Below are 26,048 nucleotides of genomic sequence, written 5' to 3'. Positions count from 1 at the left end.
ACAGACGAGCACACACACGGCACACACGCATACACACTTGGGAGCGGGGAACGGGAATGAGTGCGTTTGAAGCTAGTGAAAACTGAATAAAGTTTGTAGATGTACCAGTGCAGTTTTCTGGTTTGATATTTTACTCTAGTTAAGCAGGGTGTTCTCACTGGGAGAAGCTGGGCAAAATGTACACAGGACCTTGCTGCATTTTTGGTTACTTCCTGTGAATGAAGTAACGTGTTTTATTTCAAAATAAGACATTTTTTAAATTTTTTGAGACAAGCCACAAATTTTCCTGGCATACAGGAAATAGAGAAAACTAACTGCATTTATTGGGAAAGTTTACCAATTGTTGGAAGAGTTTATCATTTTGTCAGTCTTTGTGTGTGTGTGTGTGCACACGTGTGTGTGTAAAAATTGCACCTTTTAAGTGTTTTTTAAGGTAAGGGTCCACTTTTTGAAATTTATCATCAATCATTTTGACTTCTGGTCATTAATCCCCTCGAGTAAATAAATACATTTCCAAATGGTAGCTTTATCTTAACAGGTTTGGTTTGGGTATTCTAGGAAAAGCATCACTCATATTTTGCTTTTTTTCTTGCTCTGCGGTGATTTGATTTTGTTTTATACATCATCTGATAAATGTTAGTGAGAAAGTTTGGCGAGAATACAGACATATGTGTTCAACTAGATTGAAAAATGTTCCTGGCCGGGCGCGGTGGCTCAAGCCTGTAATCCCAGCACTTTGGGAGGCCGAGACGGGCGGATCACGAGGTCAGGAGATCGAGACCATCCTTGCTAACCTGGTGAAACCCCGTCTCTACTAAAAAATACAAAAAATTAGCTGGGCGAGGTGGTGGGCACCTGTAGTCCCAGCTACTCGGGAGGCTGAGGCAGGAGAATGGCGTAAACCCAGGAGGCGGAGCTTGCAGTGAGCTGAGATCTGGCCACTGCACTCCAGCCTGGGTGACAGAGTGAGACTCCATCTCAAAAAAAAAAAAAAAAAAGAAAAGTGTTCTTGACAACTGAATGATACCAAGAGGTCCGCAGGGAGGAGTGGCTGGGTAGGGGTTACCTCTGTGGATAAAGGGAAGGGAAAGAAGCTGACATTGATTGTCAACATTTATAGAAGCCTGTTCTGCAACTGCTGTTATACTTTTACACGTGCCTTGTTTAAGGGAATTAAGTGTTCTTTACAAGGGAAAATTGAAGCCTAGAGACACTGAGTACCTTTCCCAAGGTTAGATAGCTGATGAATGCCCAAGCTGGGATCCAGACTTATTTAGGAGAGGCATCAAAGTATGGCACCATGAGTTCCTGGAGTCAAGTTTAGGAAGACACCAATTTTGCTAGCTTTGTTGATCTTTAGCTCTGGATGGCCATGGTTTATAAGCAGGAAGTGTTTACAACACATTCTTGTATGGATCAGTCTTAAAGATGGATATTCAACACTGTATTTCTGAGAGCAAATAGCTGTTGATTTGATACATAGCCAACAAGTATTTATTGAGTTTTTAATGATCCCAGGCAATGTTTTAGGGACTGAGGATATAGTAGTGGACAAAACAGATCAAAATCAAGGAAAACAAGTAAAATATATGTAAGATAGTGATAAGGACTGTGGGAACACCTTTAGAAGGGAAGGCTGTAGGATGGAGTGCAGTGAGTTGATATTTTGATAAGTCATCAGGGAGAGCCTCACAAGGTGGGTGGCACTGGGCCACCTGGAGGCAGTCAGGAAGTGAGGCTTGCGGAGCAGTTGGGGAAGGACATTCCCAACAGAGGGAATAGTGAGTCTCTAAGCCCCAGACGGGAGTGTGCTTGGTGTGGCATGGAACAGAGAGGCCAGTGTGTCTAGGCAAAGTTGCTGGTGGGGAGAGGAGTGGTCAGGAGTGAGGTCAGAGGGAGGTAGGGGCCATACCAGGAACGGCCTTGTAGGCCATTGTTAGGACTTTTGCTTTTCCTTTGTGAGATGGGAAGTGGCTGGAGGGTTTTGAGCAGGAGTGCTGTCATCTGACTTAATTTTGAAAGGATCACTCAAGGGCTTTGCTGAGAGGAGATGGAAGCAGGGGGCCAGCAGGGGAGCAGGGAGGCAGGTTCAAAGCCATCGCGGTAATGCAGGCAGGAGATTATAGAGACCTGGGTCCAGGGTTAGTGGTGGAGGTGGGGAGAAGTGGTCGAAATCTGATTTTGCTTTTCAGGCTGAGCCCACAGGACGTGCTGATGGATTAACTATGAGGTATGAGAGGAAGAGAGGCATTGAGAAGGACTGCAAGTTCTTTGGTCTAAGTAAGGAAAGAGACGAAGTTGTGAATGCAGTGTGCTGAGATGGGGAAGAGTGTGGCAGGGCAGATCAGGGGCTCAGTTATGGATTAAGTAGGAGAGTGCTAAGGGGAAATGTGTGTTGCCTGTATGCAAATCATCATGGTAGCACTTTTGAGCAGACAGAAGTGTGAAATGCTCTCCAGAAACTCACTGATAAATAAGGGGAGATAAAGTACGCACAGCCTTACAAAGTACTCGAAGTGTATGAATGATAAACCATTCATTCTCACCATTGAGACCAAAGCTGCTTCAGCACTTCAGATGCAGAATGATGGCCACAGGCACAGCAGTTTAGGATTAGGTGGACGGTGATGAGCAGCTGGTGCTTTTCCTTGGCTTTGAAGCACTTGTAGGGCTTGGCAGGTTGGAGAACTGGGAGGCCATTGTCTATGGAGTAGTGCAAGGTACAGAGTGTGTTCAGCAACAGGGAATAAATTGTGTTGACCAACATGAGGTTCAAGTTGGAGATCAGTGGAGGTAGAGGTTGGAAGTACATCCTGCTTGAGGAAGGCTCTGGGTGATGGCTAAGGAAGTTGGCCTTCATTTTGTGGATAATTGGCCGTGATTGAAAGGGGTTGATTCGGGTAGTAGACCTGATTGAACTACTGCCTTGGGAAGTTTGATCATTCCCTCAGGTTTCTTAGAAGTAGGCCTCTTTGGTGTGTAATCATGCTTATTCTCTGGGCAGCTTTGACATAGCTGACTACCGTCTTCCAGATACACTCGCCTCTTTCGGCTCCCTGGACGCCGCTCATTTCTGACGCACCTCCCATCTCTCTGACCACAGCTGCCCCATCATTGACTCAGGAGATACTTATTGAGAGTCTGCTCTGTGGCAGCGCTTGTGCTGGACACACGGGGTGAGGCAGGCAGGGTCTAGTGGGGAGCAGATATTTCATAAATGGTCACACACTGCTGCATGGTTTCAGGTTTCCTAAGCCCTGGGAGGGGAAACTACAGTATTCAGCTTCAAAGCTGAGGAAGAGGTTTTTAAACTGAGGTCTGGACTTCAGTGGGCCAAAGGGAGGGGGGAGGAGCATTCTGGACCTTGCAGGCATGTGCCAAGGTGGGATGAGCTTCATGCCCTCGGGCAAGAGCAAAGGTCCATGCGGCTGCAGGTGTGAGGAGTGTCCCCTGAGGTCTGCTGTAGGACCTTTCTTCTCCCATGCCACTCCCTGGGGCTATCATCTCTTCTCTTGGTCTCAGCTATCCTCTGGGCAGTTAGTTTCTCTTCTTACCTCCCTGTTGACATCTAGACTGCCTCACTGTTATCTCTACCTGGGAGTCCCAAAGACATGGTTAACTTCCTGCGTCCTAAACTCTAAACTCCAAGAAGTATCTTTCCACTTTGCTATTTATACTTTCCTTCAAGCTTTTCTCCTTGTCCCGGACACCTTTTCTACCTGCTGGTGCCCGTCCAGTCGCATAGCTCTAGTGCCACTCTTCTGTGAGACCTTTCCTGCCTGTTTATTCCTACCTGTCTCCCTGGCAGAACAGTTTAATCCTGGGACCCTATAAAATGCTGTTCTTTCCTCTCTGTCTATTATTTGTTTGAACTGTTGACTATTGTATATTTGTTTGAGTTCTTAATGGATTGAGTCCTTCTGAACCTTATGTTGCTGGGGCTTTGCATGATATTTGGGTCTCAGAGTTCTACTAAATAGCATTTTATGAACACAATAAAAATAGCTATTGAAACACTGGTAAAAATGTTTTAAATAGGACAGTGAAAGTAGAGAGAACAGAAAGAGTCATGCCTAATACACAATGTGAATATATCAGATGGAGAAGACCCATCTATCTGGTTTTCCTCTTGGCATCTTTGTTTGTTTGTTTGTTTGTTTTGAGACGGAGTTTCGCTCTTGTTGCCCAGGCTGGAGTGCAATGGCATGATCTCGGCTCACCGCAAACCCTGCCTCCCGGTTTCAAGCGATTCTTTGGCCTCAGCCTCCTGAGTGGCTGGGATTACAGGCATGGGCTGCCATACCCAGCTAATTTTTGTATTTTTAGTAGAGATGGGGTTTCTCCATGTTGGTCAGGCTGATCTTGAACTCCTGACCTCAGGTGATCCACCCACCTCAGCCTCCCAAAGTGCTGGGATTACAGGCGTGAGACACCGCGCTTGGCTCCTCTTGGCATCTTAATCAAGGGATGCTGTTGATTATTATTCTGCCTGCAGACCCCATATTGATCTTGTAAAATCTGAAAAACAAGAGATATTTCAAGAGAGAGAATTGATCCCTTGAGATATTGCCAGCAACCTTTGGGTTGCATCCTTTTGCATTTAGAATTGCATTGTCAATGTCCAGGGCAAAGGGTAAGGGACAACCCAAATCATGTGGAAAGATTAAAGGATAAGAAATAAAATTGTATGCTAGCTTGAACCATCCCCTCCACCCACTGCCAGGAAAACTGTAATTGATAGTGAGGTTCCGACAACCAAGTTTCTACTTGGAAGTAATTAGCATTTACTGAGGGTGCTTCATAGAATCCATTTGTTTTAATTTCTTTTTAATTCCTTGTGGTGATGGTGGTGACAGGCTCATTGTTCATTTGTTCTCAGCTGTTCCCTGGAGGTGTAGCTCTTCACCTGCTCCTGGTTCTGTGTGGCAGGCTTCAGAAAAAAAAGAAAGGATCTCATGTTGGTTCCATTGAAGGGGAAAAAAAGTCGGAGGCATTTAGGGTTCACTTACTCGCAAAGATGATTGAATGAAGAAAAGCGTTGCCTACCTCATAGTAATTAAACTCATTTCCACAGTAGCATTTTCTCTTCTGTGCTCGTGTCATGCTTGCAGGTACATGTTCATTATTTCAGACTTTCTAATTGTAGCAGTCATCACAGATTTTGGTGAGCTACCTTGTTATCAGGTAATAACTCTCTGTTGTTGGGCTTGCATCTGAAGTTGTGATGAAGGGGAAGTGTGCACTGAGCGTGGGTGTGTCCTTTTTTCAAGGATTCCACGTGTTCCCTTGGTTTCTGTATCTCTTGCAAACACTTATAGAGTGGTGCCTTATGATGCATGCTGAAATTTGCATTTCGAAAGAAAAGATGAGGGATTTTTTTTTCCTCTTAGATAGAGGGTAGCCATGCCTGGGGAAACATGGACAACACACTAAACTCTGAGATGTTCTAATTTTGTGATTCTACGTGATTCCGTAATAAACAATCAGTAGCAATAAGGGTAAGAGCCCCTAAGAGTAGCAATTAGAGACCCAGGCATGACCCCCAGAAGCTCCCACTTAGTGTATGTGTGTGTTTTCTGCTCTTAAGTGGAGTTTGGGCATGAGAGGGCAGATCTATTCCACTATAGTGCAGGTGTGTGAGGCTGAGGTGAGGGATGCAGGATGTGGGGTGCCCCAGTGATATTCAGTTAAGGTCTTGGCTGCATTTGTCCGCACCTGCATTCCAGTGTTTGTTTTGGAGGGCATAGCAAGAAAGTTTCTTTGCAACATAGCAACTTTTTATGAGACTGTAAAGCGCAGTGTTGTCCCTGGAACATCCTTATTTTGGCAGTGTAACTTCACTTCTGATGATTGGTACTCTGTGATCGCAGAATGGCATAAGTTATAAGAGCTCTCAGTAGTTACATCGTAATTCTGTGAGATGGCTCAGAAGGGACCTTATTGAAACATCTAGACAAGTATGTTTCAAACACCAGTGATTTGAGTGCTGTAGCCATGCTTTTTGCTATATACAAGAACTACCATTATTAGTTATATCTCTCTGGATTCTATCCTGTGCTTAGCCTCATACGAAGCATACTGTTTGGATTTCATAATGTTGCAGCTAGGACTCTGGAGCCAGACTACCTGGGTTCACATCCTGGCTCTGCATCTTCCTGGTGTGGTGACTGGGAGCAAGTCACTACATTTCTTTGTGTCTCTGTTTCCCTGGGTGCAAAATGGAGACAATAATAATCTCTGTCTCATAGCGTTTTTATGAGAATTAAATGAAAAAAAGTAAAATATTTACAATAGTGCCTAGCACATAGTAAGTGCTCACAGAATGCTAGCTATTCTTATTAGTTATATATTTTTATATAGAGAAATATGCATAAAACTAACCATTGAAATAAAAAGTTACTCTTATGCTACTTACAATTAGATTTTATTAGTGGGCTATTTTTATGCTACCTAAAATTAGATTACATGTGATTAATGGGGTATGTCTTTTTCTGTGAGAAGCATTGATCCTATCATCTAGTCTCATGGCTTTTTGGTGTTTGTTTCCTACATTGCCCTGGACTGAAGCCTCCAGGGACTCCGCTTCATTTGAGCCGGCTGTGTCTGTTAGAACAGCTTTTCACGGGGCGAGTTCCGTGGCTTCCTTCCATCCGTTGCATTTTACCCTTTGACATCAGAGGGACCAGCTCTAATCTCTCTTCTCCATTACAGCCCTTTGCATAATTGAAGAAAGCTGTCCTGTGTCCCAGCGTCTCCTCTTCATCAGCCCTACAAAGTGTCAGCTTCCCCTCTGGACGAGTCCCTGCCTGCCTTGCTTGTCCAAAGTCAGCCCTTTGCAGGGGAATGAAGCTATGGGAGAGGAGATCTGTCTGAGGACGTGTGGGATACATTTTGCTTGTACTAATTAGTGCTCGTAAATGCTATGAGCACCTGGAAGCTGGAAGCAGCCAATGTCTTCTCAGATGCAAAAGTTGCAGGTGGAAAGTAGATCCAGCCAGTATCCCTGTAAAGAGCCAGAAACGGTAATTTAAAGAACGCTTGGAACGCTGGTGCTTGTGGTGGCCTCTTGAAAGGGAACTCAGTGGCAGGTGAACTTACTTTTCATCATCTACTCTTTTATCTTTCACATTTTACACCATACAGTGTATTGCCTATTCAAAAATTTAAAAAAAGGCAGAATCGTAGGCTGTTGAACTGAAAGGCATTAAAAAATAGTATGAGGGAGGAGCTTTGTGAATGTTAAGTTCCTGACTAAGGGAACAATAAGATACTAGGGGCAATGTGCTGAAAGGAGAAGATGACATAAATAAGAACAACAACAGGCAGGGCGCGGTGGCTCACGCCTGTAATGCCAGCACTTTGGGAGGCCGAGGCGGGCAGATCACGAGGTCGGGAGATGGAGACCATCCTGACCAACATGGTGAAACCCCGTCTGTACTAAAAATACAAAAATTAGCTGGTCGTGGTGGTGCATGCATGTTATCCCAGCTACTCAGGAGGCTGAGGCAGGAGAATCGCTTGAATCAGGGAGTTGGAGGTTGTAGTGGACATTGCGCCACTGCAGTCCAGCCTGGTGACAGAGCGAGACCCTGTCTCAAAAAAAAAAAAAAAAAAAAAAAAAAAAGAACAGATGACAAAACCTTATCTGCAGGCTTTTCCCTCCCTTGATATACTCTGTTTGGTCCAGCTAATTCCTACTTCTCCCCTAAGGTCCAGCTCAGCTGCTGTTTTCCCCTGGGAAGCTCTCCTGAACCCTCTGACCCCTTCACCAGCCTGGCTCCAGGGCTTCCCTTTCTGTTTTCTCAGCATCTCGTGCAGCCTTCTAGGCTTGTAAGAGTCTATTTAATACAGATATTGTTATCCATTTACTTCTCAGCCTTTTTCACTCCATATTCCTGGACTCCTTGAGGGATGGACTGTCTCCTTAGTATTTATATACCCTGTGTCGTGTCAGTGAGATGCCCGGCATAGTGAATGCGTGGGATGTATCTATACTGAATGAGCACACGTGTGCAGTTGGCGCTTGGGGCTATGGGTGAGGTATAGGAAGGCTTCCTGGGGGGCAGCTGGTGCCGGGGCCATCCTGAGGTCTTGGTAAGCATTTGCCAGGCTGGGAAGATAGGGACAACCCTCTGGGCAAGGCGAACAGCAAGTTCAAAGGCACAGAGGCAAGACTGAGGCTATCCTTTTATCCCATTCTAAAAAAAAATGCTTTAACCCAAAACACACGTCACATTTTATAGCAAGACATACCTAATATTTACCCGCATTATTACAAAAATTGTGCTATTTTGCTTTTTAATTTTTACTTCAGATTGAAGATGACTGTGGGTTCATTGAGTGCATTTTGAATCACCTGATGGGGTAGGATGAGAGGTTATCTGTATTGGGCATTTTTTCCTTCTTGACCCTTCTCTCCTTCTCATTCTTCTTTTTCCCTTATCTCCTGATTTCTGTAAGAATCTACTATGTAAAACACATTGCCCAGCACGTGGGGGACCTTGGTGAGGAGCTTATGGCCTTGCAATGAACCTCAGGTACGAGACTCTAAAACAAGGCAGAAAGTGATGCAAGCCACAGGAGAAAACCTGTTGGTGTCTACGAGAGTTCACAGGAAGGAGGACTTCTTTCCATCTAGAGAAGACCAAAGAAGGCTTCATGGTGGGAATGATTTTTTTTTTTTAGCATGTGGAATTTAGGTGTGAGGAGTCTTGGGGTGGTCGGCATTCGTCAGGGAGAAAACAGCAGAAGCAAATGTCTGCAGACAGGATGGCCTTCACATGGCTGGAGAGGAGAAACAGCAAGAAATAACCTTGGAGGGTTCATTTTCAGGTGTATATGGAGGTTCTTACTGCAAGGCGAGAAGTTTGGATTTTCTTCGTTAATCGGGAGCTGGTGAGATTTTTGAACATGCAGTTGATGTATCAGAGCTGTAGTCAGAGTCAGGTGTCCTAGCCAGAAAGAAAAACCAGGTTGAAAAACTATTAAGCCAGCTGGGAAGAGGTATTCATATAGGGAAAGAGAACCAACAAAATCAGGAAGGAAAGCAGTTCTGGCACATGGTGCTTTGAGATCATTAGGATTCGTTCTGTCTCCAGTTTAATACAGAAAGTGGCACAGGGCAAACATAGACTGGAAGTGGGCAAGGAAACAGTAAGAATAATAGGATCTTTTCCTGAGTGCCGAAGGTAAAACCATTGGTCAACTGATGTGATTTGTTGTTAGAAGAATCTTGGAACTGCCAGGTATGGGCTATGTTATTGGTTCCTTGTGTACGTTTCTATTGGGATTGGAATGTCCCAATTGGGAATGTCCAATCCCAGTGAGAACATGTGAGAACATGTGGTGTTTGGTTTTTTTGTCCTTGTGATAGTTTGCTGAGAATGATGGTTTCCAGCTTCATCTGTGTCGCCACAAAGGACATGAACTCATCATTTTTTATGGCTGCATAGTACCCCATGGTGTATATGTGCCACATTTTCTTCAGTCTGTCATTGATGGACATTTAGGTTGGTCCCAAGTCTTTGCTATTGTGAATAGTGCCACAAGAAACATACGTGTGCATGTGTCTTTATAGCAGCATGATTTATAATCCTTTGGGTATATACCCAGTAATGGGATGGTTGGGTCAAACGGTATTTCTAGTTCTAGATCCTTGAGGAATCGCCACACTGTCTTCCACAATAGTTAGACTAGTTTACAGTCCCACCAACAGTGTAAAAGTGTTCCTGTTTCTCCACATCCTTTCTAGCACCTAGAAGAAAACCTAGGTAATACCATTCGGGGCATAGGCATGGGCAAGGACTTCATGTCTAAAACACCAAAAGCAATGGCAACAAAAGCCAAAATTGACAAATGGGATTTAATTAAACTAAAGAGCTTCTGCACAGCAAAAGAAACTACCATCAGAGTGAACAGGCAACCTACAGAATGGGAGAAAATTTTTGCAATCTACTCATCTGACAAAGGACTAATATCCAGAATCTACAAAGAACTCAAACAAATTTACAAGAAAAAAACCAACCCCATCAAAAAGTGGGCAAAGGATATGAATAGTCATTTCTCAAAAGAAGACATTTATGCAGCCAACAGACACATGAAAAAATGCTCATCATCACTGGCCATCAGAGAAATGCAAATGAAAACCACAATGAGATACCATCCTTCCAAGTGGTTTTTAAAGCTACAGCTGACTAAATGTGAAGACAGGTTAAACAGACATTCCATATGAATAGAACATGATTATAATTATTCTTATCCTTGAGTTGTGAGGCTTAGTTTCTGTCATGTGCAGATTTGCAAATTTTTATGACTCAAAGAAATATGTTGTAAAGCTAGGCACCAGATCGACATTGTTTTAGTTTTGCTAAAGATTTGAGATTTTGCATGTACGGCAAGTAAGTCACACTTTGTTTTATAGTGATGCACAAAAGGCACATAGAGTGAGTTTGTTGTTGAGAACTTACAGAGTTGTATCATTTGGCTCTTCAGGGTCGGCCAGGCTGTTCCTCACTGTTTAACTTCCCTCTTCATCTCTTTTTCTGCTATGGACTGAATTGTGTACCCACTCCACCGTTGCCCCACAATTCATATGTTGAAGTTCCAGCTCTTAACATGATGGCATTGGAGATGAGGCCTTTGGGAAGTAATTAGGTTTAGATGAGGTCACATGAGGGTGGGGTCCCTGGGATGGGATTAATGTCCTTATGAGAAGAAGGAGAGGGAGAGGGAGCGGGGGGAGCGAGAGAGAGAGAGAGAGAGAGAGAGAGAATGAGAGAGAGAACAGAGCTTACTGTCTCTGCTGTGTGGGGACACAGCAAGAGGGTGGCCATCTGCAAGCCAGGAAGAGGATACCCTCACCAAAACCAAAATCTACTGGCACCTTGATCTTGGACTTCAGCCTCAAGAACTGAGAAAATAAATTTCTTTTGTTTGAGCCAGCCAGTCTGGCCAATCTATGGTGTTTTGCTGTGGCAGCTCAAGCTGACTAATATGGTGCTACCATGTGCAAAACCTGGGACAACCAAGGATTCAAGGTCATGTGTTTATTACATTCCTTAGACTGTATTGTGGAATCCATTTTGACATATAAATGTCTGATAGAGACAGGCCAAGGTGAAAAACTGGGGTGGGTTTGTGCGACAAATTTTAGTAAAGGGTAGGACGTACTTTGCTTAAGAATCAGTAAAATCTTTGCAGCCAGGGACACTGTAGGCTCTAAGTATGGACTCTTGGAGCCTTTTGTGTATTTTACTAGCTTCATGTAGAAATATAGAAGTTCTCGGATGTATAGTCAGATTAATGAATTGACTAATTTATGATTAATATCAATTTTGGGGACCACAGTAGCAATAAAAGAAGTACCTAAGATGAAACAGTTTAAAACAGAAAAATGATTAAAGAATGTATTTCAAATATCTCGAAATCCATCTGTCAATTTTAGCCCTCCTAAAAATCATTTGTTCACAGTGGCTGAAGGCCAGCCTCATATATGCCAAGTTATATTTAGAAAAACAAAGGGGGAAGGGGATGCTCATATCTATTTGTGGAAGTAGTCCCAGCTATGTTTTTATACCTCCCAGATCCGAAATGCAGTGGGACTCCCTTAGAATGCAGTTTCATGGGCCTCTGAGGCAGCATCTCTCTTAGAAGAGAACATGTCCTCTAAGCCTTTTATTGTACTAGGGTGATACAGTGACAATAGTTCATGGGTTTTACTTGACTTGTTTTTCATGCTAATTTGTGTAAGAATGAACTGTGCTTGTGATGGACTTTTAGGATATAGAAAGCTATTTTGAGGAATTCTGTAATTCAAAAACAATTAATAGTTGAGTATTATGAATTTGGAACCACATAACTCCCCAATATTAATTCAGACAATTAGAGAGTTACATTTATTCTTTTAGATTAAGTAGTAGTATCAGATAGTGTGTATCTACCAGGCATAGTTCAAGCAGTAGGGAGAATTAGTATGTAATCTTTGGAAAACTTGTGCCCTTAAAATATGGTTGACTGTCTATAGGTCCATGAAGGTGAATATTAAGTTCTTGGGAAATCAGAACAACTGAGTTGTTCATTGTGCACACATCTGCACCAGTGCCATGGAAACTGCAGAGAAGCGGTGGACCTCCGCTGTTGGATATGGTAGCCACTAGCACAAGTGGGAATTTAAATGTAAATGAATTAACATTAAATACAAAGCAAAATTCCATTTCTTAGTTGCACAGCCACATTTCACATACTCATTAGCCAAAACAGCTAGTGGTAATTCTGTGAGGTTGTGCACATGTAGGATATTTCCTCCAGCTCAGGAAGTTCTATTGGATAATGTGGGGTGGGAACATTTTTTTCTGCCCCTGATTAATTTTAAATCTGTTTTAAATCTGGGATAGAAAGATGTGTAGAAGGATAAGATAAAAGAAAACATAATTAACATTTTTATCAGCAGTGTCTCTGGGCAGCATGTGATTGATTATTGGAGTAATTGTATAGATAATAAATAATACAAGATGTTAGACTGAGATGATTAGGGAAGAGCTGTAATTTTTACTGGATTTTCGATTAACCAGTGGGATTCCAACAGCAGTGATGAAGTGGGAGGCATTCTATAAGAAGAGGTTGAAGTTTTGTTGGGGGACTGGGGAGTGGGCAGTGTAAGATGTTTTATACAATATTGATGTAGGAACAGCTGTGTAATTTGGAGGATCCAGCACAAAATAAAAATATGGGGTTTCCTGTTAGAAAAATTCTTAGTTATTTCTAGTCCGTGACAGAAGAGCTTTAAACCAAGCACAGAAGCCTTCTAAATCATGGGTTGCATGGGATGGTTTAAAGGCTGGTGAGTGAGCCAAATTGGCTAGGTTCTAATGAGTTCTAAAGGTGAGTAGTGAGAGATACGTGGCCAAAAACACTATCACAACCTAAAATCCTTTCTTGTCTCAGCTTCACCGTATCAGAGCATGGTATGTTCCTCAAGGGTTGTTGTTTGGGACCAGAGCCCTGCTCTTTCCACAGTGGTTTGTCTTTCCATCCTGAACATCACACCGAAGATAGCATTATTTTTCTGAATCCATTGTAAAGCAAGAGTACATGATGAACTACCCCATCCCTGCTGATTGCAAACATTATCTCTTCAAAGAAAATAAATGATGTGGTTTAGAAAGTACCATCTGAGTGCCACACTAGCTGGGCGCTTGGCATTCATTAGTTTGTTAGCTGACAATTACACCAGAACTTTCGCTTTCATTTTGAATGTCTCAATGGGAATCACTACTGCAAATAAAAAAAAACAAAATAGAAATCATTGTAGAGACATTAAATTTTTATTTTAGACATACTTTACAAATAATGTTATGTAATAGGCTGGGAATTCTTGGCACTTAAATCCTGATTTCACACGAGCTATGGTGTGTGGATCATCTTTAGTTAAATGTGTGATTGATCTATGCGTAGAGTATTTGCCTGCCATATGGGTGCTTAAGGGGAATAAAATAACACAGACTCAATGAAGATGCATACCTTTTATTTGGCAAATAATTCAAATTCCCTTTCCTCCCACAAACCACGCCGGCTTGGCAAGGATGATGTCTCAGTTTTTCTTCTTCAGGCAATAAACACATTTACCCTTGACATTATTTAGTTTTCTGTTTTGAGATAATTGTAGATTCACATGCAGTTGCAAGAAATAATAGAGATCTCATGTACCCTTTCTCCAGTTTTCCTCAATAATAATATCTCACAAAACAATAGTAAAATATCACAATGTTAAATCAAGTTTAGCCTGAAGCTGCCTCCTTACATATTTTAAGTTCAGCTGAAAGGTTTCTCTGTGTATCGTCAACTATAACCTAAATGGACTCGTAAACAGAGTGTAGCCAATCCTTGTGCCAATCACTAAATTTTCGCCAAAGGTGGCCAACTGTTCAAACCATGTTCAAATAAGGCAAACGCCAAGCTGTAAGCAATCCAGCTGTTTCTATACCTCACTTCCATTTTCTGTGTGTCACTTTCTTTTTTCTGTCCATAAATCGTCTTCTACCACGTGGCTGCACTGGAGTCTCTGAACCTGCTAACGTTTTGGAGGCTGCCTGATTGATGAACTGTTCTTTGCTCAATTAAACTCTTTTAAATTTTATTTTATTTTACATTTTTTGAGATGGAGTAAAAAAGTACTCCATCACCCAGGCTGGAGTGCAATGGCGGGATCTCAACTCACTGCAACCTCTGCCTGCAGGGTACAAACCATTCTCCTGCCTCAGCCTCCCAAGTAGTTGGGATTACAGGCAGGCACCACCATGCCTGGCTAATTTTTATATTTTTAGTAAAGACGGGGTTTCACCATGTTGGCCAGGTTGGCCTCGAACTCTTAACCTCAAGTGATTTGCTCTCCTTGGCCTCCCAAAATGCTAGGATTACAGGCGTGAGCCATTGCGTGCAACCCCAGTTAAACTCTTTTGGCTAAAGTTTTTCTTTTAACAACAATTAGAATATTGGCATTGATACAATCCACTTATCTTGTTCGGATTCTCCCACCAGTTGTAACCTATAGTTGTGTATGTGTGTGTGTTCCATGCAGTCTAATCAGTGTGGGTTCATGTATCACTATCACAGGCGAGATTCTGAATTCCTTCACCACCAGGATCCCTCAGGTTGCCCTTTTATAACCACAGACATTGTTCCCCCAACCTGCTCTCTGCCATCATCCTTAATCCCTGACAACTGCTGATCGCTTCTCCATTTTTATAATCTTGTCATTTCAAGACAAAATAAATGTAATAATACAGTATGTAACCATTAAGATTGACTTTTTCCACTCAGAATAATTTCTGAACATTAATCCAGGTTGTATCAATAGTTTGTTCCCTCTCATTGCTGAGTAATAGTAATGATATGGAGGTACTACAGTCCGTCTAGAGGACATCTAGGTGGTTTCTAGTTCTAGGCTGTCGCAAATAAGCTGCTGCAATCATACATTGTATTAGTTGACTAGGCTGGCGTAACAAGGCACCACAAACTGGGTTAGACAACAGACATTTAGGAGTTCAGCCTATGAATCTGGAGTGTGAGACTCAATTCAGCACTTAACATTCATGTGCAGGTTTTCCTGTGAATATCACTTGTCATTTCTCTGGAGTAAATGCCTAAGACTGCAATTTCTCAGTAGTATTGTGATTGCATGTCTAGGCTTTTAAAAAAGTGCCAAGCCATGTTAGAGAGGCTGTACCAGTTTACATTCCCACAGTGTACCAGTGAACCTGTTTCCCCACATCCTCGGCAGCATTTGGTGGTGTCGCTACGTCCTATTTTTGCCATTTTGATAAATGGTATCTTATTGTGATTTTGATTTGCATTTCCCAAATGAAGAATGATGTTGAGCATCTTTTCTTGGCTTATTGCATCTGAATATCCTCTTTGGAGAAGAGTCTATTCATGTCTTTTGCTCACTACAAAATTTTTTTAACTCTTGACTTTTGAGAGTTCTTTATATATTCTGGATACTAATTCATTTTGTGAATATTTTTCTTCAATGTATAGCTTCTCTTTTTATCCTCTTGATAGGGTCTTTCACTAAGCAAAACTTTTCAATTTTGAAAAAGTGCAATTTAATGTTTTCTTCTATGGATTGTGCTTTTGGCATTAAGCCTAGGAACTCTTAGTCTAGCCTTAGATCCCAAAGATTTTCTCCTATTAGTTTTTAAATAAAATGTTTAGGTATTACATGTAAGTAGTCCATGATCCTTTTTGAGTTAATTTTTGCAATAGGATATAAGCTTAGGTTGAGGTTCTTTCTTATGCCTATAGATATCCAGCAGCTTCAGCACTGTGTGTTGGGAAGGCTCTCTGTCTTCCATTGAATTGCTTTTGCTCTGTTATCAAATATTAGGCATATTTTTGTGAATCTGTCTCTGGATTCTCTGCTTTGTTCCATTGATCTGTGTGTCTATACCTTTACCAATACCATACTACTTTGATTACTGTAGCACTAAAGTAAGTCTTAATAGGTAGAGTAGTTCTTCCTATTGTGTTTTTTCCCCAAGATTATTATGGTAGGGTTTGTGCCTCTTCATATAAATTTTAAAATAAGCTTGTTTATCTGCAAACAAACAAAAACCTTGCTGGGATTTTGATGGCAATTACATTAGATTAGTTTGAGAATAATTGACATCTTTACTATCTTGAATCTTCTAGTATATGAAAACAATATGTCTTTCTATGTAGATCTTTGATTTCTTTTGTCAGAATTTTAGAATTTTCAGCTTAAAGTTTCTGTATGTGTTTTGTTAAGTGCACACCTAAGTATTTTATTTTTTCTGGAGAGATTATAAATAGTGTATTTTTAATTTTGGTTAATACTTGTTCTTGTAAGCATGTAGAGACATGATTGATATTTACATGTTGATCTTGTGTCCTGTGAATTTGCTGAACTTATTATTTCCAGGAGATTTAAAAAAATAGTTTTCTTGGGAAATTCTATGTAGAAAATTATATTATATGCAAACCAGGATAGTTTAATTTTTTTACTTTCTAATCCAAATGTATTTCTTTTTCTTGCCGTATTTTGCTGGCTAGAATTTCTAGTACCATCTTGAATAAGAGTGATGAGAGTAGATCACCTTAACTTGCTCCTGATCTTAGGGGGAAGCATTAAGAAATGCATTTCACTTAAATATAGTGTCTCCTATAGGTTTTTTTGTAGGTACTCACTCTTGAACAAGTTAAGGAAATTCCCCTTTACTCCTAACTTGCTGAGAGTATTTGTCATGAATAGGTGTTGGATTTTGTAAAAAAAAAAAAAAAATTTAACATTAATTGATACAATCTTGCTTCTTTAGCTCACATATATAGTGGATTACATTGATTTTCAAATGTGGAACCAGCCTTGCATACCTGGAATAATCCTAGTGTGTATAATTCTTTTTATACAGTGTCTGACTCAATTTGCTAATATTACATTTAGGATTTTTTGTAACTAACTTTATGAGAAATATTGATCTGTGGACTGTCTTTTGTATTGTCTTTGTCTGGTTTGGTCAGGGTAATAGTGGCTTCTTATTAAATAGAATGGTTTGGGAAGTGTTTTCTTTTTTTCTGTTTTCTGGAAGATACTGTGTAAAATTAATGCTAATTCTACTTTAAACATTGGTGGAATTCTTCAGTGAAACCAGCTGGACTTGGAGATTCCTTTTTGAGAGCTTTTGTACACGATGAATTAAACTCTTCAATAATTTATAGGGCTATTCAAATCATTTCTTTCATATGGATTGAGTTGTGGTAATTTTTGGTTTTTGAGAAATTGGACCATTTCATCTAAAATTCCTTCTATTTGGAGAACTTCCTTTAGCCACTCTGTAAGGATAGGTCTTTTAGAAATACATTATTTTAGTTTTTCTTCATGTGAGATTGTCTTTATTTCCCTCTTTATTCCTGAATGATAGTTTTGCTGGATAAATAATTTGCAATTGACAGTTCTTTTCTTTCAGCACTTAAAAAACCATCCTTCTGGTCTCCATGCTTTCAGATGAGTAATCTGAATTGATGTTTCCCTATGGGCCATCTGTTATTTATCTTTGGCTGCTTTCAAGATTTTTCTTTGTGTTTAGTTTCGAGATGTAATCGTGTTGTGTCTTGGTGTGAATTTTGGGGTGTTTATCCTATTTGGAATTAACTCAGTTTCTTGATTCTCTAGATTTATGTCTTTCACCAAATTTGGGATATTTTCAGCAACTATTTCTTTTTTTTTAATTTTTGTGGGTACATAGTAGGTGTATATATTTATGGGTTACATTAGATATCTTGATACAAGCATGCAACGCAATAATGATCACATAACAGAAAATGGGGTACCCATTCCTTCAAGCATTTATCCTCTATGTTACAATCCAATTCTACTCTTTTATCTTTAAATGAGCAATTAAACTATTATTGACTGTAGTCCGTCTGTTGTGCTATCAAATACTAGGTCTTATTCTTTCTATATTTATTTTGTACCTATTAACCACTCCCACTTCCCTCCATCCCACCCATTACCCTTCCCAGCCTTTGGTAACCATCTTTCTACTCTCTATTTCCACAGGTTTAATTGTTTTGATTTTTAGCTCCCACAAATAAATGAGAACATGTGAAGTTTCTCTTTCTGTGCCTAACTAATTTCACTTAACATAATGACCTCCAGTTCCATCCTTCCATCCATGTTGTTGCAAATAACAGGATCTCATTCTTTTTTTGTTCTTCATTTTTTTTCTCCAGCTTTTAAGTTCCAGGGTAGATGTGCAGGATGTGCAAGTTTGTTACATAGGTAAACGTATGCCATGGTGGTTTGCTGCATATATCAACCTATCACCTAGGTATTAAGCCCAGCATTCATTACTTATTCTTTCCCTTCCTGATGCTTTTCCTCCCCCAAGCCTCCCAGCAGGCCCCAGTGTGAGTTGTTCCCCTCCATGTGTTCTCATCATTAAGCTCTCACTTATAAGTGAAAACATGCAGTGTTTGGTTTTCTGTTCCTGTGTTAGTTTGCTGAGGATAACAGCTTCCAGCTCCATCCATGTCCCTGCAAAGGACATGATCTCATTTCTTTTTATGCTGCATAGTATTCCATAAAGTGTGTGTATCGCATTTTCTTTATCCAGTCTATCACTGATGGACATTTAGGTTGATTCCATGTCTTTGCTGTTGTGAATAGTGGTTGCAATGAACACACACATACATGGCTTCTTTTGTTTTTGAGACAGAGTCTCGCTCTGTCGCCCAGACTGGAGTGCAGTGGCATGTCCTCAGCTCACTGCAGGCTCTGCCTCCCAGGTTCATGCCATTCTCCTGCCTCAGCCTCCCAAGTAGCTGGGACTATAGGCGCCCACCACCACACCCGGTTAATTTTTTGTATTTTTAATAGAGACGGGGTTTCACCGTGTTAGCCAGGATGGTCTCGATCTCCTGACCCCATGCTCTGCCTATCTCGGCCTCCCAAAGTGCTGGGATTACAGGCATGAGCTACCACACCAGGCCTTTCTTCTTTTTTTTTTTTGATGGAGTCCTGGGCTGTCAGCAGGCTGGAGTGCAATGGCACGATCTTGGCTCACTGCAACCTCCGCCTCCTGGGTTCAAGCAATTCCCCTGCCTCAGCCTCCCGAGTAGCTGGGACTGCAGGCGTGTACCACCACGCCCAGCTAATTTTTTGTATTTTAGTAGAGACAAGGTTCCATGTTGGCCAGGATGGTCTCGATCTCCTGACCTTGTGATCTACCCGCCTCAGCCTCCCAAAGTGCTGGGATTAGAAGTGTGAGCCACTGTGTCTGGCCACATTTTTACAATAGAATAATTTATTTTCCCTGTTGGCCAGGATGGTCTCGATCTCCTGACCTTGTGATCCACCCGCCTCAGCCTCCCAAAGTGCTGGGATTAGAAGTGTGAGCCACTGTGTCTGGCCACATTTTTACAATAGAATAATTTATTTTCCTTTAGGTATATACCCAGTAATGGGATTGCTGGGTAAAATGGTATTTCTGCCTCTGGATTTTTGAGGAATTGCCACACTGTCTTCCACAATGGTTGAACTAATCTACACTCCCATCAACAGAGTAAAAGCTTTCCTTTTTCTCCACAACCTAACCAGTATCTATTGTTTCTTGACTTTTTAATAATTGTCATTCTGACTGGTGTGGGATGGTATCTCATTGTGGTTTTGATTTGCATTTCTCGATGACCAGTGATGTTGAACTTTTTTCATATGTTTGTTGGCCACATGAATGTCTTCTTTTGAGAAACATCTGTTCATATTCTTTGCCCATTTTTTAATTTTTTTTTTGTAAGTTTGTTAACGTTTTTTGTAGACTCTGGCTAGTACACCTTTGCCAGATAGATACATTGCAAAAATTGTCTTGCATTCTGTAGGTTGTCTCTTCACTCTGATGATAGTTTCTTTTGCTCTGCAGAAGCCCTTTAGTTTAATTAGATTCCATTTTTCAAGTTTTGCTTTTGTTGCAATAGACTTTGGAGTTTTCGTCATGAAATCTTTGCCCATACCTATGTCCTGAATGGTATTGCCTAGATTTTCTTCCAGGCTTTTTTTTTCTTCTCTTTTTTTAAAAATATAGTTTTGGGTTTTGCATTTCAATCTTTAATCCATCTTGAGTTAATTTTTGTATATGGTGTAAGGAAGGGTTCCAGTTTCAATTTTTTGCATATGGCTAGCTAGTTCTCCCAGCACTATTTATTAAACAGGGAATCCTTTCCCCTTTACTTGTTTTTGCCAGGGTTGTCAAAGATCAGATGGCTGTAGGTGTTACTCTTATTTCTGAGTTCTCCGTTCTGTTCCATTGATCTATATGTCTATTCTTGTACCATTATCATGCTGTTTTGGTCACTGTAGTCTTGTAGTATAGTTTGAAGTCTTGTAGCGTGATGCCTCCAGCTTTGTTCTTTTTGCTTAGGATTTTCTTGACTATAAGGGCTCTTTTTTGGTTCCATATGAGTTTTAAAAGAGGTTTTTTTTTTTTTCTAATTCTGTGAAGAATGTCAGTGGTAGTTTAATGGGAATCGCATTGAATCTTTAAATTACTTTGGGCAGTATGGCCATTTTCAGGATGTTGATTCTTCCTATCCATGAGCATGGAATGTTTTTCCATTTGTTTGTGTCCTCTCTGATTTCCTTGAGCAGTGGGTTGTTGTTCTCCTTAAAGCGGTCCTTTACTTCCCTTGTTAGCTGTATTCCTAGGTATTTTTATCCTTTGTGTAGCAATTGTGAATAGGATTTCATTCATGATTTGGTTCTCTGCTTGCCTGTTGTTGGTGTATTAGAATGCTGGTGATATGTGCACATTGATTTTTGTAACCTGAGACTTTGCTGAAGTTGCTTATCAGCTTAAGAAGCTTTTGGGCTGAGACAGTGGGGTTTTCTAGATATAATATGATGTCATCTGCAAACAAAAGATAATTTGACTTCCTCTCTTCCTATTAAAATACCTTTATTTCTTTATCTTGCCTGATTGCCCTGGCCAGAACTTCCAATATTATGTTGAATAGCAGTGGTGAGAGAAGGCATCCTTGTCTTGTGCCAGTTTTCAAGGGGGAATGTTTCCAGGTTTTGCCCATTTAAGATGATGTTGGCTGTGGGTTTGTCATATATGGCTCTTACTACTTTGAGGTATGTTCCTTCAATACCTAGTTTATTGACAGTTTTTAACATGAGAGAATGTTGAATTTTATTGAAGGCCTTTTCTGTATCTATTGAGATAATCATGGTTTTTGTCTTTAGTTCTGTTTATGTGATTAATTACATTTATTGATTTGGATATGTTGAACCAATCTTGCATCTTGGGGATGAAGCTAACTTAGTTGTGGTGAATAAGTTTTTTGATGTGCTGCTGGATTTGGCTTGAGGATTTTTGCATTGATATTCGTCAGGGATATTGGCCTGAAGTTTTCTTTTTCTGTTGTATCTCTGATATCTAGTTTGGTATCAGGATGATGCTGGCCTCATAGAATGAGTTAGGGAGGAGTCCCTCCTTTTCAATTGTTCGGAATGGTGTCAGTAGAAATGGTACCAGCTCTTCTTTGTGCCTCTGGTAGAATTCAGCTGTAAAGCAATCTGGTCCTGGGCTTTTTTTTTTTTTTTTTTTTGGTTGGTAGGCTATTTATTACTGCCTCAACTTCAGAACTCATTGTTGGTCTATTCAGGGATTCAGTTTCTTCTTGGTTCAGTCTTGGGAGGGTGTATGTGTGTAGAAATTTATCCATTTCTTCTGGATTTTGTAGTATATGTGCATAGAGGTGTTTATAGTATTCTCTGATGGTTGTATTTCTGTGGGGTCAGTGGTGATATCCCCCTTATCATTTCTGATTGTATCTATTTGATTCTTCTCTGTTTTCTTCTTTATTAGTCTAGCTAGCAGTCTGTCTATTTTATTAATTTTTTCAAATAACCAGCTCCTGGATTTGTTTTTTTTTTTTTTTTTTTTTTAAGGATTTTTTGTGTGTGTGTCTGTATCTCCTTCAGTTCCACTCTGATCTTGGTTATTTCTTGTCTTCTCCTAGCTATGTGGTTCTCTAGTTATTTTAGTTGTGATGTTAGGTTTTTAATTTGAGATGTTTCAGCTTTTTGATGTGGTCATTCAGTGCTATAAATTTCCCTCTTAACATTGCTTTAGCTACGTCTCAGAGATTCTGGTACGTTGTCTCTTTGTTCTCATTACTTTGAAGAACTTCCTGATTTCTGCCTTAATTTCATTATTTATCCAGGAGTCATTCAGAGGCAGGTTAATTTCCATGTAGTTTTGTGATTTTGAGTGAGTTTCTTAATCTTGAGTTCTAGTTTGTGCTGTGGTCTGAGAAACTGTTATGATTTCAGTTCTTTTCCATTTTCTGAGGAGTGTTTTACTTCCTATTATGTGATCAATTTTAGAGCAAATGTGGCAATGAGAAAGATACATATTCTGTTGTTTTTGGGTGGAGAGTTCTGTAGATATTTATCAGGGCCAGAGCTGAGTTCAGGTCCTGAATATCTTTGTTAATTTTCTGTCTTGATGATCTGTCTTATATTTTCAGTTGGGTGTTAAAGTCTCCCACTATTATTGCTTGGGAGTCTAAGTCTCTTGGCAGGTCTTTAAGAACTTGCTTTATGAATCTGGGTGCTCCTGTATTAGGTGCAAGCATATTTTGGATAGTTAGTTCTTCTTGTTGAATTGAACCCTTTATCAATATGTAATCCCCTTCTTGGTCTTTTTTTTTTTTTTTTTTTTTTTAAATCTTTGTTTAAAGCCTACTTTGTCAGAAACTAGTATTGTGACCCCTGCTTTTTTTTTTTTTTTTTTTTTTTTTTTGCTTTCCATTTGCTAGGTAAATTTACTCTATCCCTTTATTTTGAGCCTGTGTGTGTCTTTTCATATGAGATGGGTCTCTTGAAGACAGCATACCAATGGGGCTTGACTCTATCCAGCTTGCCATTCTTTGTCCTTTAAATGGGGCATTTAGTCCATTTGCATTTAAGGTTAATATTGTTATGTGTGAATTGAGGATCTCATTCTTTTTTTAATGGCGGAACAGTACTTGATATTGTATATGTACCATATTTTCTGTATTTATTCATCTGTTGATGGACACTTAGGTTACTTGCAATCTTGGCTATTTTGAGCAGTACTGCAAGAAACATGGGAATGCAGGTATCTCTTCAATATACTGATTTCCGTTCTTTTGTGTATATACTAAGCAGTGGAATTGGTGGATTGTATGGTAGCTCTATTTTTAGCCTCTTTGAGGAAACTCCAAACTCTTCTCCATAGTGGTTGTACTCATTTACATTTCAACCAACAACGTATGAGGGTTTTCTTTGTTACACATCCTCACCAGGATTTCATATTGCCTGTCTTTTGGATAAAAGCCATTTTACCTGAGGTGAGGTAATATCTCATTGTAATTTTGATTTGCATTTCTCTGATGATCAATGATGTTGAGCACCTTTTCACAAGCCTGTTTGTTGTTTGTATGTCTTCTTTTGAAAAATGTTGATTCAGGTCTTTTGCCCATTTTTAAATCAGATTATTAGATTTTTTCCTATAGAGTTGTTTGAGCTCCTTATATATTCTGATTATTGATTCCTTGACAGATGGGTGGTTTACACATATTTTTCTCTGATTTTGTGGGTTGTCTCTTCATTTCATTGTGTTTTGTTTGCTGTACAGAAGCTTTTTAACTTGATATGATCTCATTTGTCCATTTTGCTTTGGATGCCTGTCTTTGTGGGTTATTACTCAAGAAATTTTGCCCAGGCCAATGTCCTCGAGTGTTTCTCAAATGTTTTCTTGTAGTGGCATTATAGTTTGAGGTCTTAGATTTTTAAGTCTTTAATCCATTTTCATGTGATTTTTTGTATATGACAGGAGATAGGGATTTAGTTTCATTCTCCTGCATATGGATATCCAGTTTTCCTAGCACCATTTATTGAAAAACAACTGTTTTTTCTCCATTATATGTTCCTGACACCTTTGTGAAAATGAGTTTGCTGTAGGTGTTTGGGTTGTTTCTGGGTTCTCTATTCTGTTCCATTGGTCTATGTGTCTGTTTTTGTGCCAGTACCATACTGTTTTTGTTATGATAGCTCTGTAGTATAATTTTAGGTCAGGCAAAGTAACTCTTTTAGATTCATTCTTTTTGCTCAGGATAACTTTGGCTATTCTGGGTCTTCTGTGATTCCATGTACATTTTAGGGTTGTTTTTTCCATTTCTGTGAAAAATGTCATTGGTATTTTGATAGGGATTGCATTGAATCTGTAGATTGCTTTGGGTTGTATGGACATTTTAACAACATTGATTCTTCTAATCCATGAACATGGAATATCTTTCCATTTTTTCATGTCCTTTTTAATTTCTTTCATCAGTGTTTTATAGTTTTTATTGTAGAGATCATTTACTTGTTTGGTGAATTTTTAGATATTTAATTTTATTTTTGGCTATTGTAAATCAGATTGCTTTTAAAATTTCTTTTTCAGATTGTTCAACTACTGACTTTTATAGGTTGATTTTGTATTCTGCAACTTTACTGAATTTGTTTATGTGTTCTAATCACATTTTTGTGTAGTCTTTAGGTTTTTTCAAATATAAATATGTCATCTACAAACAAAAATAATTTGACTTCTTTCTTTCTAATTTGCATGTTCTTTATTTCTTTTTCATGTCTGATTTGCTCTAGCTAGGACTTCCAGTACTATCTTGAGTCACAGTAGTGAAAGTGGGTATCCATGTTGTGTTCCAGATCTTAGAGAAAGGCTTTCAGTTTTTACCCTTTCGGTATGATACTAGCTGTGGGTGTATGACATACAGCCTTTATTATATTGAGGTATGCTCCTTTTATCCTCAGTCTTTTGAGGGTTTTTATCATGAAGAGATGTTGGATTTAATCAAATATATTTTCAGTATCAGTTGAAATGATTATATGATTTTTGTCCTTCATTCTGTTGGAATGATGTATCACATTGATTGATTTGCATAAGTCGAACCATCCTTGCATCCCAGGGATTAATCCGACATGGTCATGATGATGATCTTTTTAATGTATTGTTGAATTTGGTTTGCTAGTATTTTGCTGAGTATTTTTACATCAATTTTCATCAGAGATATTGGCCTGTGGTTTTCTTTTTTTGATGTATCCTTGTTTGGTTTTGGTATGAGGGTAATACTGTCCTTGTAGAATGAATTTGGAAGTGTCCCCTTATCCGCTGTGTTTTGGAATAGTTTGAGTAGGATTGGCTTTAGTTCTTCTTTAAATGTTTGATAGAAGTCAGCAGTGAAGCCACTGGGTCCTGAACTTTTCTTTACTGGGGGATTTTATTACAGTTTCTGTCTCATTATTTGTTATTGATCTGCTTGGGGTTTGGATTTCTTCATGGTTAAATCTTGGTTGATTGTGTATGTCTAGGAATTTATATCATGGTAGACGCTAGTGATTCTTTGAATTTCTGTGGTATCAGTTGTAATGTCTTTTTTTTTCATTTCTGATTTTATTTGTTTGGGTATTCTCTCTGTTTTTCTTCATTAGTCTGGCTAAAAGTTTGTCAATTTTATTTATTCTTTCAAAAAACCAAGATTTTATTTCTTTTGTCTTTTGTATTGTGTTCTCCATTTCAAATTCATTTATTTCTGCTTTAATCTTTGTTCTTTATTTTAGTCTAGTAATTTTGGGTTTGGTTTGCCCTTGCTTTTCTCGTTCTTTAAGCTGCATTGTTAGGTTGTTTGTTTGATGTTTTTCTTCTTTTTTGAGGTAGTTACTTAAAGCTGTAAACTTCTCTTTTAGTCCTGCTTTTGCTGTATCCCATAGGTTTTGGTATGTTGTGTTTCTATTATCATTTGTGTCAAGAAAATTTTAAGTTTCCTTCTTAATTTCTTCACTGGTAATTCAGGAGCATGTTGTATAATTTGCATGTATTTTTATACTTTCCAAATTTCCTCTGTTATTGATTTAAAGTTCTATTCCATTGTGTCAGAGAAGATGCTTGAAATTATCAGTTTTTTCGAATGTTTTAAGACTTGTTTTGTGACATAACATGTGGTCTATTCTT

At 39.5% G+C, this 26,048-nt stretch overlaps 1 protein-coding gene across 14 annotated transcripts in view; it reads left to right on the top strand.

Annotated features, from left to right (window-relative positions):
- LOC105490184 (microtubule associated scaffold protein 2) overlaps positions 1–26,048 on the top strand; it is a 626,066-nt gene that overhangs the window by 68,339 nt on the left and 531,679 nt on the right. The window contains exon 1 of one of the 14 annotated variants that reach the window (XM_011755575.3): positions 1,030–7,088. The exons of the other annotated variants lie outside the window; for them this stretch is intronic. The gene's annotated coding sequence lies outside the window, so the exon portion shown is untranslated. Of the gene's footprint in view, positions 1–1,029; positions 7,089–26,048 lie in introns of those variants that run through there. 14 annotated transcript variants of the gene reach the window in all.

The sequence above is a fragment of the Macaca nemestrina genome, chromosome 16, assembly GCF_043159975.1.
Source record: "Macaca nemestrina isolate mMacNem1 chromosome 16, mMacNem.hap1, whole genome shotgun sequence".
Classification (NCBI taxonomy): domain Eukaryota; kingdom Metazoa; phylum Chordata; class Mammalia; order Primates; family Cercopithecidae; genus Macaca; species Macaca nemestrina.
Note: the sequence above shows the minus strand (reverse complement) of the source record. Positions and strands in the feature narration are given on the sequence as shown.